Source organism: Myxocyprinus asiaticus, chromosome 1, assembly GCF_019703515.2.
Source record: "Myxocyprinus asiaticus isolate MX2 ecotype Aquarium Trade chromosome 1, UBuf_Myxa_2, whole genome shotgun sequence".
Taxonomy (NCBI): Eukaryota; Metazoa; Chordata; class Actinopteri; order Cypriniformes; family Catostomidae; genus Myxocyprinus; species Myxocyprinus asiaticus.
In genome coordinates this window covers 15,520,693-15,531,986 of record NC_059344.1, presented here as the reverse complement: position 1 = coordinate 15,531,986, position 11,294 = coordinate 15,520,693, and the positions used below count along the sequence as shown (strand labels likewise).

Sequence of the window (11,294 nt, the reverse complement as noted above, 5' to 3'; positions counted from 1 at the left end):
AGTAATTGCAGAATCTTTAACATATACCAGACACTACAGAATGTAATAAGCACAAACAAATCCCATTTTATTTCCAAGGACATGTTTACATACCTTGAGAAGATTGCTTTGGATATTGCATAATTTAAATATTTATTTACTAAAATTTTATTTGACACTGACCTGCTGCAAAAAGGTGCTTCTAAAATAATTAACATTAAGGTTGGATGGTGCCTGCACTTGCACTCTCAGTATTTGTATCTTCTGTGCTGTGGGGATTTTAATATTCAAATCATTACCTTTCAACTTGAGAAACAGTAAACATCATATTCTCTCCATCCCAAATTCAAGCACGCACACACACACACACACACACACACACACACTCACATCCATGCGCACGCAATCAAAGACTAAAGATTTTCTTACCACTGCTGCAGACAAATCTTTTGTTTTGAGTACATGGTATATCATTCCAAAGTGACAAAGACAAAGACAGTTCTGCACAATACTCATTTCCTCCATTATTATTTGGTTCAGTGGGATACCAAGGCCTGAAGAATGAGCTACTCTGATCCGACCACTTCCAGGTGTCTCTGTATAAACCAATGTGAGCTGCAAACCCATTTGCAATCAACAGTCGGAGTTTTTCATTCTGAGTTTGATTTTCAATTGCAGCCAAATCTGTGTGATACTGTCTGCAGTACTTCAAAGCATCAGTCCAAAGTTTACCCAGAGATATCAAGACAGTTGTATTTTTTGTGGCTGTTGGCATTTAATTCATTTTAGCATTTCATTTGTTAATACTTTTTCTCAGTGTGTATATATGAGTAAAGAAAGAAAAGTATAGATTCAATTACCATCATAACAAAAGAAATATAGATTCATTGTACATGGCACATCATACCAAGCCCCTGTAAAATGCATATAAGTACAAGGCTCTTTTCCTTGATTGTTGTCTGGTTGTTGATTCGCCCAGTTAGTGTACGTTAAGTTTTTCTCAACACTGGACCATCTCCAGCTGTAGCGATCATCATATATGCCTGTCCAAACACTACCTGTGTAACCTTTGCTCACAATTGTTTGAACAACTTGGTCTTGCTCTATTTGGTTGTCAAATGTTGCTAGATCATAAAAGTATGTCCTGCAGTAGTTTTGAGCATCAGGCCAAGTCTTCAACTCATTGATGATGTAATAAAAACGAGATGAGCACAATGGAAAATTTGGAAATCCTAAAAAATAAAAAATAAATATTTAATAATGAATTAAAAGTGATTATATTAATTCTTATTCTTTTGTTTAACAAAGAATGTAAAAAAAATAAATAAAACACATTATAAACTTACCGACTAACAGTATCGTGAAAAGTATCCTTTGTACAAACTTCATTTCTTTTTTAATTAGGCAAAACTAACCTGATGGATCATGAATAATATATGGAAAATTTAAGTGAAGAAATAAAAACTACATTAAGACAAATGTCAGGTCATGTTAAAATGTATTACTGACAACAGTATTACACAATACAAATACACATACGCAGTTTATTATTTAGTGTGAAGCTTTAAGAATATGTATTTACCTGACTTTGTGTCACAGCGTTTTTCCTAGTTGGCAAAGATAAGCAATGGTTAAGAGCTTTAAGAACTTTGTTAGACTTGCAAATGTATCTTATCTTGCTTCTCACAGAACCAACCACAGTTGTTGGCTCTGCATTAAGGATCCTCCCTTTCTTAGGTGAGGTGACTAACAAATGATCACCCTATATTCATATACCCCATTCCAACTCAGTTGTCTTTTTTCCTCAATAGAGCGCTATGCGAATCTGCAAAATCATTTAAAAAATGTATGGCAATCATAAGGGATTACATTTTAGTGTAAACCTTTTAGACTATAAAAGGCTAAATTATTATATAAAAAAGCTTTTTTATAAGATGTGATGCAAACTAGTATAGTGATTCCTGCACCAGCTAAATGCCGCCTGTGATTTCTCTGATAAAAAAAAGCATTGTGCCCTAGATAGAAAGCTCAGTTGATGACTAGACGAAGCCCCTACACTGGCATTCTATTGCTCAGGCACAATGTCTACACTACAAGTATATAACATGGAAAACATCCTGGTTACTTTCGTAACCTCCATTCCCTGATGGAGGGAACGAGACATTGTGTCGATGTAGTGACACTAGGGGTCACTCTTGGGAGCCCTAAACACCTCTGCTTTTTTTAAAAAAGACCAATGAGAATTGGCGAGTGGAATTTGCATGCCACTCCTCCGGACATACGGGTATAAAAGGAACTGGTATGCAACCACTCATTCAGGTTTTGTGCTGAGGAGCCAAGACCAGGTCCCGGCCATTTCAGCGGGTAGTTCAGTGTTGTGGCAAGAGGGACACAACGTCTCGTTCCCTCTATCAGGGAACGGAGGTTACGAATGTAACCAGGACATTCCCTAACTGTCACTCACTTGACGTTGTGTCGATGTAGTGACACTAGGGGTCGCTATACAAAATGCCACAACTATCTGAACTGTGTTACGTGAACTGGTGGTGTGTGACGGGCAGACCACTGTGTACCTCGTAGCCAGCACACCATGCAATCATGTAACCTCCCCCAGCGCTCTTATGAGCATTGAACGGTCCATCAGGAACAAGTCGACTGCCGAACTATAGGGACAGGCTAGCCCAGCCGAGGCCTCTTTCCCTCTCTTTTCTCCCCAAAAAGAGTGGAATTTGTTAACTAACCCAAGGGGAAGACACCGCGGAGACAACACCCCACCCAAAAAGGGGGGGGTTGGGGGGGTATTTTGAGTGGAATATGTCACATGGTCTTACCGAGTCTTGTCGGAAGTATGACATGTGGAGAGGTCCCATGGTAGGTCCTACCCGAAAGGGGAGGAGTTTCTACAGAGCATGGCAACCAGGGGCAGAGGGGGATCTGCCAAGGAAGATGCAGTTTGCCGACAGGGAAACGATTTTATGGAAGATATCACATGGTGTCGCCTTCGGGTAACCAGCACATGTGGAGCACCTACCTAAGTACAGGGGTTCATTAGCACATGTACTGGGCTGGTCAGCGAATTTCTCCACAAACTCAAATGCCAGAGGGCTAAGGAGGAAAGTCATCCAGGAATCACAGTCTGTGAACATGACTGGGAGTCAAGAGTGCACATCTTCACCTCAAGGGAGGGGAAAGGCACTATGCACAAGCGGTACACCCTGCCAGCTGTCCTGGAACTTACCTGCTCGTGCCTGCCAATACACGGGACGAGACCGGCTCAACCCGGAGATTGTAGAACCTCGCAAAGGTGTTGGGTGTTGCCCAGCCCGCTGCTCTGCAGATGTCTGCCAAAGAGGCACCACTGTCCAGGGCCCAGGAGGTGGTCCTGGTAGAGTGGGCTTGTAACCCCACAGGGGGTGGCACGTCCTGAGCCTGATATGCCTGAGAGTCCATTAAGCTCAGTTGACTCCAAGGGCTCAAAGGAACCTTCCTGTAGACCCTGAAGGACTACTGAGAGGTCCCACAAGGGGACGAGGCATGGTCTGGAGGGATTCAACCTCCTAGCACCTCTCAGGAACCTGATGATCAAGTCGTGCTTCCCCAAGTACTTCCCATCTACTGCATCGTGATGAGCCGAAATAGCGGATACATACACCTTCAGGGTGGAGGGGACAGCCACCCCTCCAGCCTCTCCTGCAGAAATCACCAATCCGACTGCGCATCTCTGGGGGTCTTCGCGTCGGGAAGAACACCACTTAGCGAACAGATGCCATCCTCATCCTCAACTATCTCGAATGACTGTCTAATCCTAGTTCACTCTCTAGAGTTGCTGTGCGCACACAGGGACCTTGTGCTCTGGCACCTCAGCCGACTGGGGCTTCGGGTCAACTGGGAAAAAAGCAAGCTCTTCCCGGTTCAGAGCATCTCGTTTCTTGGTTTGGAGTTGGACTCAGTCTCGATGACAGCGCACCTCACAAACGAGCACGTGCAGTCAGTGCTGAACTGTCTGAAGGCGTTCAGTTGGAAGACAGCGGTTCCACTGTAATCTTTTCTGAGGCTCCTGGGGCATATGGCATCCTCAGCGGTGGCCACACCGCTCGGATTGATGCATATGAGACCGCTTCAGCACTGGCTTCAGACTCGAGTCCCGAGATGGGCATGGCACCGCGGGACACATCGCGTGGCCATCACAACGATCTGTCACTGCCTCTTCAGTCCTTGGACAGACCTTGCATTTCTACGGGCAGGGGTTCCCCTAGAGCAGGTCTCCAGGCTCATCGTGGTTACAACAGATGAATCCAAGATGGGCTGGGGTGCCGTATGCAACGGGCACACAGCTGCCAGCTTCTGGACTGGCCCGCGACTGCGTTGGCACATCAACTCCCTAGAGTTGTTGGCAGTACTTCTTGCCCTGTGGAGGTTCCGGCCATTTATCCAGGGCAAGCACGTGTTGGTCCGGACAGACAACACAGCAACGGTAGCGTACATCAACCGTCAAGGCGGTCTACGCTCCCGTTGCATGTCACAACTTGCCCGCCATCTCCTCCTCTGGAGTCAGCAGCGCCTCAAGTCGCTACGAGCCACACACATCCCAGGCGACCTCGACACCGCAGTGGACGTGCTGTCACATCAGGTTAGAGTGGAGTGGAGACTCCACCCTCAGGTGGTACAGCTGATTTGGAGTCGATTCAGTCTACGCTGGACTATGCAAATATGCGTTTCCCCAGTGAGCCTACTCGCACAGACCCTGTGCAAGGCAAGGGCTGCCTCTGTGACCTTCGTGAAGACATGAGGGGACAAGGACAGGCAAAAGGGGAGGACCTTGTACTGGTACGCCTGGCCTTTGAAGGCAAACCGCAGGAAGGGTCTGTGTCGAGGTAAGACCAAAACGTGGAAGTACACGTCCTTCAGGTCTACCACCGCGAACCAATCTTGATGCCGGATGCTCGTTAGAATGCGTTTTTGCGTCATCATCTTGGACAGGAGTTTGTGCAAAGCCCGGTTCAGTACTCGCAGGTCCAGGATTGGTCGCAACCCACCACCTTTCTTCAGTACAATGAAGTAAGGGCTGTAGAACCCTTTCTTCATCTCGGATGGAAGGACAGGCTCTATCGTGCCCTTGCGCAGGAGGGTAGCGATCTCCGCACACAAGGTAGCGGCGTTCACGCCCTCACTGAGGTGAAGCGGATGCCACTGAACCTGGGCAGGCGCCTGGTGAACTGAATCATGTAGTCAAGTCGGACGGTCCAGGTCAGCCATTGCGATGGGTTGGAAAGCGCAAGCCACGCAGCCAAACTCCGGGCGAGGGGGACCAAGGGAATGATCATGTCAGATGTACCGGCGGGTGGGGCCTCATGGCGGGGCGGAGCTTGAGGCGCCACATTGAGGGGACTCGAGCCCCGTGGCCGTGCTGAGTCCAGGGACATCGAAGCACTTACCTGGCTCCTGCCGCCCACCATAAGATTGGCCGAGAAGGGGGGAGGAGGGACTGCAGGAGGACGCCCTTGGCAACAAGCAGACAGGGTGCGGGGTCTTAAGCCACGCCGGGGCAGGATATGTTGTAAGGCCTCTGTCTGCTTCTTCACTGCCGAGAACTGCTGGGCAAAGTCCTCGATGGCGTCGCCAAACAGGCCAACCTGGGAAATGGGGGTGTCAAGGAACCGTGCCTTGTCCAACTCTCTCATCCCGACCAAGTTGAACCAAAGGTGGCGCTCCTGGACCACCAGGGTGGACATCGCCTGCCTGAGAGACCACGCCGTGACCTTCATCACCCGGAGGGCGAGGTCGGTTGCCGAGTGCAGTTCCTGCATCAATCCCAGGTCAGAACTACCCTCGTGCAGTTCTTTTAACGCCTTGGCTTGGTGTACTTGCAGGAGAGCCATGGCATGCAGGGCGGAGGTGGCTTGGGCAGTTTGGGCAGCTATTTTCTGTGTGAACAAGCATCATGAAAGTGCAGCTCCAATCTACTTGAATGAGGAAAGACCAAAATCTCCAAAACAATTGATCAAGATTACGATAAAATAGGCCTTGGCACTTGAGGGGAATAGCGGCTCGACATCCTGGCCCGTTGGTCGCAATGCGTGCTCCAATCCCTGGCATCACATCTAACATCTAACTCAAGGCGGGGTTCCGGAATGCGGGTCCAGCGTTGCATCTAACTCGGATGCTGCATTAAAACCGGAGCCTCCCTGCTCCATTCTTGGACCTACAAAGACACCCCATCATGCACCGCCAAACGGGGAGAATTCACCGCGGGCAACGATGATCTACGGCAGGAGCGTGTTGTTCCATCACAACTAGTATAATAAATTGTGCTTCTTTAACTCAGATTACGCTAAAAAACTAAATTTTACCATCTTGTATAGCTAATGCGCATGCGCATTCTTGAGTTGATTGACAGGTTATTTCTGTTTCTAAAAGGAGACTGGCTATTTTACCTGTAATACGGGACTTCCTTTCTACATCCTTTGACCGCTGGCTGCCCTTGGGCATTCCGATTTCTGCCATTCATTTTAAAAGTGGCCCATCTCTGCTAAATAGTCTCTGTTTTGACAAGCAGGAAATGTTCATGGAACAATGACGTCACCAAAGAACAGTCCTTGAAATGGTCTATAGGCAATGTGCAGCTTATACAAAGAACAAACCAACCCTTCAGCAGAGAGCACAACACAAGGACGCGTTCTTGCATTCAAAACACAGCTTGATGGAGCACAAATCTACGTTAACTACATTTAACTTGACACAGTGACCCTTAAAATGCTATGTTTATGACGCAACGCAACCAAAGTGAAACGCTCCAAAAGCATCCGTCTGACGCAGGAGTACATTGACGGGCCCTTAGGCAAGCCCTCATAATAAATCTCTGACTGATTGACAAATTCACTTGCAAAATGGATTGCTGTGAACTGTAGGCCAATGATTAGCTTATGTTCAGTAATATGCAAATAAACAATACATTGGATTCTAAAGCAACTTTTTATATTGTCTTATCAATGCTTTTCTCCTCTGCCACAATAATGTCATGCATTTCAATTACCTGCATTTTTTTATATATATATATGTGTGTGTGTGTGTGTGTGTGTGTATATACACTGGCGGCCAAAAGTTTGGAATAATGTATAGATTTTGCTGTTTCTTTTTTTTTAAGGATTTTTAAGGAAATAGATACTTTAATTCACCAAAGTGGCATTCAGCTGATTACAATGTATAGTCAGGACATTAATAACCTGAAAAATTACAGAACTTCTTAAACTACTTTAAAGAGTTCTCATCAAAAAATCCTCCTCGTGCAGCATTGACAGCTTTATGATCCTTGGCATTCCAGCTGTCAGTTTGTCCAGATACTCAGGTGACATTACACCCCATGCTTCCTGTAACATTTGCCATAGATAGTCAGTCTATGTCATTTGCCATTTGCCATAGAAGACAGTCACGTCTTGTTGGGCACATCTCATGCACCTAACAGTCTAGCTGATCCCACAAAAGCTTAATGGAGTTAAGATCCATAACACTCTTTTCCAATTATCTGTTGTCCAGTGTCTGTGTTTCTTTGCCCACTCTAACCTTTTCTTTTTGCTTTTCTATTTCAAAAGTGGCTTTTTCTTTGCAATTCTTCACATAAGGCCTGCACCCCTGAGTCTTCTCTTTACTGGTGTACATGAAACTGGTGTGGAGCGGGTAGAGTTCAGTGAAGCTGTCAGCTGAGGACATATGAGGCACCTGTTTCTAGAGACTCTGATGTACTTATCCTCTTGTTTAGTTGTACATTTGGGCCTTCCACATCTCTTTCTGTCCTTGTTAGAGCCAGTTGTCCTTTGACTTTGAAGACTGTAGTGTATACATTTGTATGAAATCTTCCGTTTTTTTGGCAATTTCAAGCATTGTATAGCCTTCATTCCTCAAAACAATGATTGACTGATGAGTTTCTAGAGAAAGCTGTTTCTTTTTTGCCATTTTTGACTTAATACTGACCATAAGACATGCCAGTAAATTGCATACTGTGGCAACTCAAAAACAAACAAAGACAATGTTAAGCTTCATTTAATGAACCAAATAGCTTTCAGCTGTGTTTGATATAATAGCAAGTGATTTTCTAGTACCAAATTAGCAATTTAGCATGATTATTCAAGGATATAGGTGTTGGAGTGATAGCTGCTGGAAGGAAACCAGAGCAGATCAGGCGGATGGCCAGGGGACCCAGGAAACCAGAGCAGATCAGGCGGACGGCCAGGAGACCAAGAAGACCAGGGCAGATCAGGCAGACGGTCATGAGACCAAGGAGACCAGAGCAGATCAGGCGGACGGCCAGGAGACCCAGAAGACCACAGCAGATCAGGCGGACATGGTTGTGAGCATGGGCAGAGACTCGGGAATGACCTCTGTGGACGTGAACACTGGCAGTGATTCAGAAACGACCTCTGTGGTTGTAAACACTGGCAGAGACTTGGGAACGACCTCTGTGGTCGTGAGCATGGGCGGAGACTCAGGACAGACCTCTGTGGTCATGAGCATGGGAGGAGACTCGGGAATGACCTCTGTGGTTGTGGGCATGGGCAGAGACTCGGGAACGACCTCTGTGGTTGTGAACATGGGCAGAGACATGGAAACAGGAGCCTTTCTTCTTCTCCTCCTCCTCCTCCAGATGGCCGAAATTGGCAACGCTGGCTCTGGAATGGACAAGGCTGGAAATGCAGGCTCTGGGATGGACAAGACTTGCAACGCAGGCTCTGGGATGGACAAGGCTTGCAACGCAGGCTCTGGGATGGACGAGGCTGGCAATCCAGGCCCTGGGATGGACAAGGCTTCCAGCTCATTAACCATGGCAGGCGTGGCCATTGGCTCGTTGGCCGTAGCAGGCGTGGGCACTGGCTCATTGGCCGTGGCAGGCATGGACACTGGCTCGTTGGCCATGGCAGGCGTGGGCGCTGGCTCATTGGACGTGGCAGGCATGGGGGCTGACAGTTTGTGAAGTAGGGTCTTCATGGCCCTACGCACCGACATCATTGGAAGACCATTCAACTTGGAGACAGGGGCCATGGAAGGCTTCGAGACAGGGGCCGCAGGAGGCTTGGAGCAAGGAGTCATGGAAGGCTTGGCTGTAATATGGCGTGGAACAGACTCAGGTGTGGCTGTGACACGGTGTGGAGCAGACTCAGGCGTGGCTGTGATATGGCTTGGAGCAGACTCAAGCATGGGAGGATTGGAAACCGGGATCGGGACAGAGAGAGGAGGATCCTCAGAAGCGAGAGTTTCCTGGGTTAACCTCACATAGTCCCTCCACGTGTGGTCTCCCATCTCAGGCAATTCCCTCCATCGGTGAGCTGTTAAACCAATCCGGTATATTGACTTGAGATGGGAGTCCGCAAAATCTGTGAGGCAGGAAATGGTGCAGAAACGGTGGGAATACTCCATAATGGGTAAGTCCTCCTGGCTCAACTGATTGAACATAGCCGCTAGATCCATTTGTGTGGTCAGTTGTTCTGTAACATTTCTAAGGGAAACACAAAAGCAGGATCTAGGTGCGGCTTAAGAAGTTTAATGAAGAAACAAAGTGTGGTATAAATTAACATAGAAAACTCAGTGACACTAGGGGTCCCTCTTGGGAGCCCAAGACACCTCTGACAAAAGAGGCTACGACTGGGTCTATCTTTTGGGTAGTCAACTTTGTCCCCAAAGGGCCGTTCGACACATAACTATGTTGTGGGAGGTTACATGTTGACCTGGTGTGCTGGCTACGAGGCACACAGTGGTCTGCCCACCACACACCGCCAGTTCACGTAACACAGTTCAGCCAGTTGTGGCGTTTCGTATAGGGACCCCTAGTGTCAATACATCGACACAACTTCGAGTGAGTGACAGATAGGGAATGTCATGGTTACTTGTGTAACCTCCGTTCCCTGATGGAGGGAACGAGACGTTATGTCCCTCCTGCCACAACACTGAACTACCCGCTGAAATGGCCGGACCTTGTCTCGGCTCCTCAGCATTAAACCTGAATGAGTGGATGCATACCAGCTCCTTTTATATCCGTATGTCTGGGGAAGTGGCATGCAAATACCACTCGCCAATTTTCATTGGCCTTTTATCAAAGACCAGAGGTGTCTCGGGCTCCCAAGAGTGACCCCTAGTGTCACTATATTGACACAACGTCGAGTGAGTGACAAATAGGGAACAGATGACAGGGGCAAAACACAAGGCAAACAACAGTGAATCATGACAGGTGAATTAAAGCACCAAATTCCTTCCAAAACAGCAAAATCTGTACATTATTCCAAACTTTTTGCCACCAATGTGTGTGTGTGTGTGTGTGTGTGTGTGTGTATATATATATATATATATATATATATATATATATATATATATATAGTAAATATTTAACGATAACTATAATTATTTCATAATTACATATTGAATTATGGTTATTGGTTATTGCTCTGTGTGAGTTCTGAACACATGTTAGAGGGCAGAACCCTTGCGATGTGTCCAGCGGGGACAATACACTTGTACACACACTACAAACAAACACACAACAGTGAGTCCGTGTTTGAGAAAGGATCTCTTATAAAACAAATGCTGATTGGACTTGTGACAAAAGAACAAGGTGCACTTTTCATATGGAGTTCATTGCGACGGTTGCTGCCCTGAAACAAATCATGTACATTCCATATCCAAAGTAAAAAGCCTGATTATGATAAATATTGTGAAGGATGAGAGTTTAAGAAATGTAACGTGCATTGCAATGATTAGTAGTTCTATCAATCAGTCAACATCCCACTTAGATACTATTATAATTGGTGCTATTTTAGTAAATACTTGTACTTTGGAGTTCGTAAAATGTTAATGAAGTGTTATTGTTACATATTGTTTTGTTATATTGTGTTGTTCTTTCCAAAGAAGGAAACGAATGCATTTTGACAGGAAATAAGTATATATAGAGTCAAATTTCAGCACTTTTAAAATCTGATATTAGTCGCGATTAACTATGAAAAATCATGAGATTAATCGCGATTAAAAATTTTAATCTACTGACAGCTCTAATATATACACACACACATACATACTGTACATATTTACAAAATATGTTTTTTAACAATCCCCAATGCATTTTAAAGATAAAGCTTGATAAGTTCATATCATCCACGTGCAGTTGAACAAAAATGATTTTGTTTTTTTATTATATAAAAGATCATTTACTTTACATTTGTTACTGATCTGATCAGAATGTTTTTTAGAAATTGTATTTGTTTTTGCACAATAGCCTGATATATAGCTTTATTTTCCCTGATATTTGTCATCCTAACTATGTTTCATTCATGTAA

The 11,294-nt window shown here is 45.7% G+C and overlaps 1 long non-coding RNA gene across 1 annotated transcript; it reads right to left on the bottom strand.

Moving 5' to 3' along the window:
• Window positions 1–749: 749 nt before the first annotated feature.
• On the bottom strand, window positions 750–1,583 carry LOC127418602 (uncharacterized). The gene is made up of 3 exons (XR_007893510.1): window positions 1,562–1,583; window positions 1,326–1,394; window positions 750–1,211 (listed from the first exon to the last, which is right to left on the bottom strand). It is a non-coding gene; the product is annotated as an uncharacterized LOC127418602 (long non-coding RNA).
• Between the last annotated feature and the right edge of the window lie 9,711 nt (window positions 1,584–11,294).